The sequence below is a fragment of the Lates calcarifer genome, linkage group LG24 (assembly GCF_001640805.2).
Source record: "Lates calcarifer isolate ASB-BC8 linkage group LG24, TLL_Latcal_v3, whole genome shotgun sequence".
Classification (NCBI taxonomy): domain Eukaryota; kingdom Metazoa; phylum Chordata; class Actinopteri; family Centropomidae; genus Lates; species Lates calcarifer.
Genome location: NC_066856.1, coordinates 16,597,066 through 16,605,062, shown reverse-complemented (window position 1 = coordinate 16,605,062; position 7,997 = coordinate 16,597,066). Strand labels below are relative to the sequence as shown.

Genomic DNA, 7,997 nt, shown 5'->3' with positions numbered 1-7,997 from the left:
ATGACATATATTTGTTTATTTCTCTGTTTTCCAGGGAAATACAAAAAAATGAAAGAGGACACATGGCAGAGAGCTCAAGTCAACAGACGAAAACACATGAGAAGTCCTAATGGAGGAACCATTATGCAATTTAATCGCTCTGCCAATACTTCTTTTATTAAACATTTTAAAAAAACTGTTTTGTTAACATTTCCTAATTTGGTTTCTTTCCCCAGAGAAGAGCTCAGTCTTAATAATTTATCCATGATTTTTTTTTTTTTTTTTACAAAGCTAACGTCGTCTCTGGCAAAGAGATAAAACACAATAATGAAAGGAAGGAGACCAGCAATAGATATCTTTTCTCATTTCAAACAAAAACCTGTCAAAAGACCAAAACTGACAATGATTGCACTAACAAGCCTGATATAGCTTACTGCTATAAACCATAAAACATCATGATTGTCCAAAATCTATTGAAAACACATCAGTGAATCACATTGTTGCACTGACCACATGTTCCCTCATTACCATGAACAACGGGCACTGTAGCTTAGTTTTAGTTACATCTGCTAAAAATTACAGTGCCAGTTTTTTTAAGGAAAAAAAGATTTTGAAAAATTTTATTTAAATAAAATGTTTACTAATGTTAACTAAAAAAATCTGCATCATGATTAGGAAAACAATTGCTTGGGGAGTGCAGAGAGGAAGTCAAAAAGTATTGAGAGATCAGAAAAGAGTTCTTTGTTTTGGTCTTTTCATAGGATTTGCTAATATTTACAAAAGTACAGAAAAATGCCAGCTCTGTCCTAAAAACAAGCCAAGACATTTATGAAAGGGCCAGCAGGTAGATGATTGACAAAGGCTTAACCATATTATTGAGATTTAAGCTACTGAAAGAAGTAAATGTCTTTGTCCTAGAAGCTCAAGATATCCATTTCAACCACTTGTGAGTGTTTTCTCTTTTCATTGGAGCGGTGCTTTTTTTAAAACTCTGGGTGTGATGCCTTTTACCTCCAGTGGCAAAATGTAAGCACAACACTGCTCAGAAATGACACCAAACAGCAGGTGGACTTTGCTGGAGTAAACAATTTAATTTGCAGACAAATATATTAAATTGGACTTTGATATTAAACTAGAACTGAAGCTTAAAAACTGCTACAGTGCAGAAGTGCAGCAGACTCCACCTACTGACATGAACACTATAAAATAAGTGTATGAGCATTAGAGGCTTATATGTGTTCAAGATGAGAGGACTGGCACTATGTTTGGTGGGACTGATTCTCACAGCCTCGGTAAGACTGTGTGATAAGATTTTTGAGATCTACTGAAAAGTAAACATGTTTAATTGATTAGAATAATTAGGTTAAAATAAATCTCTTAGTTGATGTGTGTTACCTAAAGCTGGGACTGAAGCAAAGTCTATATTAGTATTTCAGATGTTGAATTAGTATGCTGTATTTACGTTACAATTGCTCAACTAAGTGTTAAACATTTGTAGAACCAGACTTAAACTAACTAACTTTAAATTTAGCAACTCTGACTTAAGAATTTAGTTGTATTTTTTCCCCAGGAATCATCAATGAATAGGCTGAGGTATATATCATACTGACACTGACTCTATGAAACAGGTTTATTGATTAACTGTTTTGCTGCTTAGTTTGAAATCCAATGTCAATGACATTGCAGAAACAGAAAAACAAAAAGGCCAAAGGACATTATGCAAACATCCAAATGTGCCATTAGTTTAGGAATGTTATTTGTTTTTAATTCAAGCGCTGTATATTTCATTTTCAGTGGGCTACAGGGGACACAGCACCGACTCAAACACGGTAGGTAACAAAGGTGGCAGCAGGAGAAAGTGATTTTATGAATTTATCATGAAAGTGCTCACAAGGTTACACAAGTTAAAAGTAATTTACCTGGTTTCTCAGGAGAGATGACTGTCGCGGGACTAGCTAGCATCAAGATAAGCTCCATAAACAGCCATAGTTTAAAGTAGTCCCACTGCCTGACTCATATCCTTTAACTTTTTCTCAAAGTCACTGACTTCACCGTGCTCTTCAGCTTTGTAGCTGTCTTATCTTATTGTCTGCTTTGTTTATTTTACGATACCTTGGGCAGCTGCGTAGCTGAGCTTAGGTTTGTTTGAGCCCGCCAGTGCCGCCCTGTGGCCGGAGAGACTAAAAGCAGGAGGATGTGGATCTGTGATGGGAGAAGCGCTGTGGGGCAGAAACCAATAATTTTTCAATTTTAATAATCAAAAATCGTTTAGTCATTTTTTTGAGCAAAACTGTCTTTTGGTTTCTCGAATGTGAAGCTTTTCTGTTTTTCTTTGTCATATAAAATAGTAGGTTGAATGGGTAAATTATTTTTTTCTTATAAGCAAAGCAATTAATCGACTGATAATAAATAATAATAATAATAATTTCAAGATTAACCTACAATGAACATAATCGTTGCAGCCCTAATGTGTATTGTCTTGTAATGTGTATTATAATGGCAAAGATGTTTGATTTTTTTTCTCAGTGAGTTTTTTTTACCTGGTTCAACAAGGGAAAAGAAGACATTACAACTGTTTAAATAAAATAAGATATATAGTGCTATAAATAAATAGGGGGACAGGAACACAGGCCTGTTTTCTAACATACACTTTAAAAAAAATCTATTTTGTAAATTAAACATTACCTTTCAAAAGTTCCACATTGATGATGATGAATGACAAATTCTGATGATACAAACTCCCAATGTAAACCTTAGAGTGTGATTTTAGAGTGGATAGAATGATCATATTTTCAAAGTAAATATTTCAGATTTATCAGCATACATACATACATTAAAGGATAACTAAGTTCTTTCCATTCAGTCCAGTGTGTGGCACGGTCTTGAAAATCCTCATGGTTTTCCACCTCTAACAACTGAAGGGAATGTGACCCAGGTAAGAAAGTATTCACTGCTCACTGAAATTAGAATTTGAAATGACTTTCAAAAGTAAAAATAACATATCAAGTATCACAAACAGATTTACTGATTGACTTTTTGCTGCCTTGTTTGAAATCTAATGTAATGACATTGCAGGAATATAATAAACAAAAAGGACATTATGCAAACACCCAATGTTTTGTCATTGGTTTAGGATTGGAATTTTGTTTTTAATTCAATTGCTATATATTTCATTTTCAGGGGGCTACAGAGAGTACAATGCCAACTGTGAAACCAAAACTGCTGGTGGGTGACAAAGATGGCAGCAGGAGAAAGTGATTTTATTATTTTTGAAGAAGTGCTCACAAGGTTACACAAATTAAAAGTAATTTACCTGGTTCCACAGGAGAGATGACTGTCGCAGAACTAGCTAGCATCATAATAAGCTTTAATTAATGGCAAAGATGTCCCCTGAAATTTTCTTTAACATTGTGAGTTTTTTACCCAGTTAAACAATGGAAAAGAAGACATTACAACTGAAATCTTTCCCTTCAGATGACAGGTAGTCTGTTGTGTGAGAAAAATTTCTTTTATTTGTTCATGTGTTTGATATAAGGTCATTTGAAATGTCTATTTTTTCCAAAAAGCCTTGGGACACATTTTTGACAAATAATGAATAAATTCAAAAGGGGAAGTTAAAAAGTACTGAGATTTGACAGAACCGTTGTTGGTTTTAGTGTTTTTATGGGATTTGCAGAGAAATGCCAGCTTTGTCCTTTAATCCAGCCAAGACATATATGAAAGACACAGCAGGTAGCTAACTGACAAAAGCCCAACATGAAACAGGTTTATTGATTAACTGTTTTGCTGCATAGTTTGAAATCCAATGTCAATGACATTGTAGAAACAGAGTAAACAAAAGGCCAAAGGACGTTATGCAAACATCCAAATGTGCCATTAGTTTAGGAATGTTATTTGTTTTTAATTCAAGCGCTGTATATTTCATTTTCAGTTGGCTACAAAGAGCACAACGCCAACTGGGGAAAAAAACCGCCGGTAGGTGACAAAGGTGGCAGCAGGAGAAAGTGATTTTATGAATTTATCATCATTAACCACAAGGTTACACAAGTTAAAAGTAATTTACCTGGTTTCTCAGGAGAGATGACTGTCACGGGACTAGCTAGCATCAAGATAAGCTCCATAAACAGCCATAGTTTAAAGTAGTCCCACTGCCTGGCTCATATCCTTAGACTTTTTCTCAAAGTCACTGACTTCACCGTGCTCTTCAGCTTTGTAGCTGTCTTATCTTATTGTCTGCTTTGTTTATTTTACGATACCTTGGGCAGCTGCGTAGCTGAGCTTAAGTTTGTTGAGCCCGCCAGTGCCGCCTGTGGCCGGAGAGAGTAAAAGCAGGAGGATGTGGATCTGTGACACAAGGCTTCTTGAATGTGAAGATTTTCTTTTTCTTTGACATATATGATAGAACATTGATGTGGTAAATTAACGATTAATCAACTGATCGAGAAAATTATTTCCAGATTAATCTATAATGAGCATAACCGTTAGTTTCAGCCCTAATGTATATAATCTTTAATTTATTAGGGAGGTTTTGAGTTTGCCAATGACAAAGATGTCTCCTTCAATTGTCTTTATGTCAGTGAGTTTTACCTGGTTAAACAAGGGAAACAAAAGCCCAGTTTTCTCAGTTTGTCTTTGTTTCTTTCTTTTGTTGGATCTATTTTTTGTACATTAAACATTACCTTTCAGAATTCACTCTCTGCTGAGCTCCACACTGAGGATGAATGAGAGCACATTTTCAATTCTGATAATACAAACTCCCTAATGTAAACCTTAGAGTGTGAAGTTAGAGTGGATAGAATGATCCTATATTTCAGATTTATCATCATACATACATCAAAGTATAATTCTAAGTTCCCAAAATAATGTCCTCTTTCCCTTCAGAGGTCAGGTATATGGCACCCTCTTGGAAATCCTGATGGTTTTCTAACAACAACAACTCAAGCAAATGTGATCCAGGTAAGAAACTATTCAGCACTCACCAAAATTTGTATTTAAGATACAACTTTCAAAAGTAAAAAATAACATATCATCTGAAAAACAACCTTAAAACTACATATTTTAAGAGGGAGGGTAAAAGAGTATGTGGCAATTCATATTTATTTTCATTTTAACCTGTATATGTTAAATGTCCCATCTTTTCAGGGGAAGCAAACGTGATAGAAGACACACAGCAGAGGAGCTCAACAGATGGCTGAAATGACCATTTCATTACTCTGCTGGTGTTACTGCCTCCTTCAAATAAACATTTTAAGTCGGTTGTGTGAGAAAAGTTTCTTTTATTTGTTCATGTGTTTGGTATAAGGTCATTTGAATTTTTTTTCCAAAAAGCCTTGGGACACATTTTTGACAAATGGTGAATAAATTCAAAAGGGGAAGTAAAAAGTATTGAGATTTGACAGAACAGTTGTTGGTTTTAGTGTTTTTATGGGATTTGCTGGTATTTACAAAAGTACAGAGAAATGCCAGCTTTGTCCTTTAATCCAGCCAAGACATTATGAAAGAGGCAGCAGGTAGCTAACTGACAAAAGCCCAACAATAAAATTAACTTTTAAACTAAACTACTGAAAGAAGTCCAAAATTTCAATTTTCTGGAAGCACACTGTATACAGATACCTATATCAAGTTAAAAGATTGAAACATGACATCATTTACAAGGACAACTTAATATTTGTGTTAGTATCTTCTCTTTTCATTACAGTAGTGCTGACCAGAAAATTTGTCAGCATTTATTTGACAATTATTTTTGTCTTTTTTCCCCCCAATCAAAAATGCCACACGTTGTTTAAACCTTAGCTTCTCAAATATGAGGATTTGCTGCATTTCTTTGAGATATGTGATAGTAAAGTGAATACCTTTGGGTGTTGGATTGATGCTCGGACAAAACAAGGAATCTGGAGACCGTCACCATGGGCCTGGGGAAATTACAATGGACATTTTTCACTATGTTCACTATTCACCAGGAAAATATCCACAGTAAAGCATTTGTTATCGAAAGAATGCTGTCACATGAGAAAAAAAAAAAAACTTTAATTACACTTTTAGTTATAGAATGGTTTTTATCTTCCTTTTTCTTTTTTCTTTTTTTTATTCAAAGTGTGATGTCTTTTACCTCCAGTGGCAAAATGTGAGCACCAACACTGCTCAGAAATGACACCAAACAGCAGGTGGACTTTGCTGGAGTAAACAATTTTAATATTTGCAGACAAATATACTAAATTGGACTTTGATATTAAACTAGAACTGAAGCTTAAAAACTGCTACAGTGCAGAAGTGCAGCAGACTCCACCTACTGACATGAACACTATAAAATAAGTGTATGAGCATTAGAGGCTTATATGTGTTCAAAATGAGAGGACTGGCACTATGTTTGGTGGGACTGATTCTCACAGCCTCGGTAAGACTGTGTGATAAGATTTTTGAGATCTACTGAAAAGTAAACATGTTTAATTGATTAGAATAATTAGGTTAAAATAAATCTCTTAGTTGATGTGTGTTACCTAAAGCTGGGACTGAAGCAAAGTCTATATTAGTATTTCAGATGTTGAATTAGTATGCTGTATTTTCGTTGCAATTGCTCAACTAAGTGTTAAACATTTGCAGAACCAGACTTAAACTAACTAACTTTAAATTTAGCAACTCTGACTTAAGAATTTAGTTGTATTTTTCCCCAGGAATCATCAATGAATAGGCTGAGTATATATCATACTGACACTGACTCATAACAGGTTTATTGATAACTGTTTATGTTTTAAATCCAATGTCAATGACATTGCAGAAACAGAAAAACAAAAAGCCAAAGGACATTATGCAAATATCAAATGTTGTGCATTAGTTTAGGAATGTTATTTGTTTTTATTCAAGCGCTGTATATTCATTTTTAGTGGGCTACAGGGGACACAGCACCGACTCAAACACCGGTAGGTAACAAAGGTGGCAGCAGGAGAAAGTGATTTTATGAATTTATCATGAAAGTGCTCACAAGGTTACACAAGTTAAAAGTAATTTACCTGGTTCCACAGGAGAGATGACTGTCGCGGGACTAGCTAGCATCAAGATAAGCTCCATAAACAGCCATAGTTTAAAGTAGTCCCACCGCCTGGCTCATGATTCTTTGTTTGCTTTGTTTATTTTACGATACCTTACGTAGCTGAGTTTAAGTTTGTTGAGCCCGCCAGTGCCACCCTGTGGCCGGAGAGAGTAAAAGCAGGGGGATGTGGATCTGTGACACAAGGCTTCTTGAATGTGAAGATTTTCTTTTTCTTTGACATATATGATAGAACATGGATGTGGTAAATTAACGATTAATCAACTGATCGAGAAAAATATTTCCAGATGAATCTATAATGAACATAACCGTTATTTTCAGTAATGTAATGTATATAATCTTTAATTTATTAGGGAGGTTTGAGTTTGCCAATGACAAAGATGTCTCCTTCAGTTGTCTTTATGTCAGTGAGTTTTACCTGGTTAAACAAGGAAAACAAAGGCCCAGTTTTCTCAGTTTAAGTGGCACTGTTTGTCTTTGTTTCTTTTGTTCGGATCTATTTTTTGTACATTAAACATTACCTTTCAGAATTCACTCTCTGCTGAGCTCCACACTGAGGATGAATGAGAGCACATTTTCAATTCTGATAATACAAACTCCCTAATGTAAACCTTAGAGTGTGAAGTTAGAGTGGATAGAATGATCCTATATTTCAGATTTATCATCATCAAAGTGTAATTCTAAATTCCCAAAATAATGTCCTCTTTCCCTTCAGATGATAGGTGTATGGCGCCCTCTTGAAAATCCTGATGGTTTTCCACCTCTAACAACTGAAGGGAATGTGACCCAGGTAAGAAAGTATTCACTGCTCACTGAAATTAGAATTTGAAATGACTTTCAAAAGTAAAAAATAACATATCAAGTATCACAAACAGATTTACTGATTGACTGTTTTGCTGCCTTGTTTGAAATCTAATGTAATGACATTGCAGGAATATAATAAACAAAAAGGACATTATGCAAACACCCAATG

At 34.9% G+C, this 7,997-nt stretch overlaps 1 protein-coding gene across 3 annotated transcripts in view; it reads right to left on the bottom strand.

Moving 5' to 3' along the window:
* Positions 1-7,997, bottom strand: part of tmem108 (transmembrane protein 108) — a 63,872-nt gene that overhangs the window by 6,407 nt on the left and 49,468 nt on the right. The gene's annotated exons all lie outside the window — the stretch shown is intronic.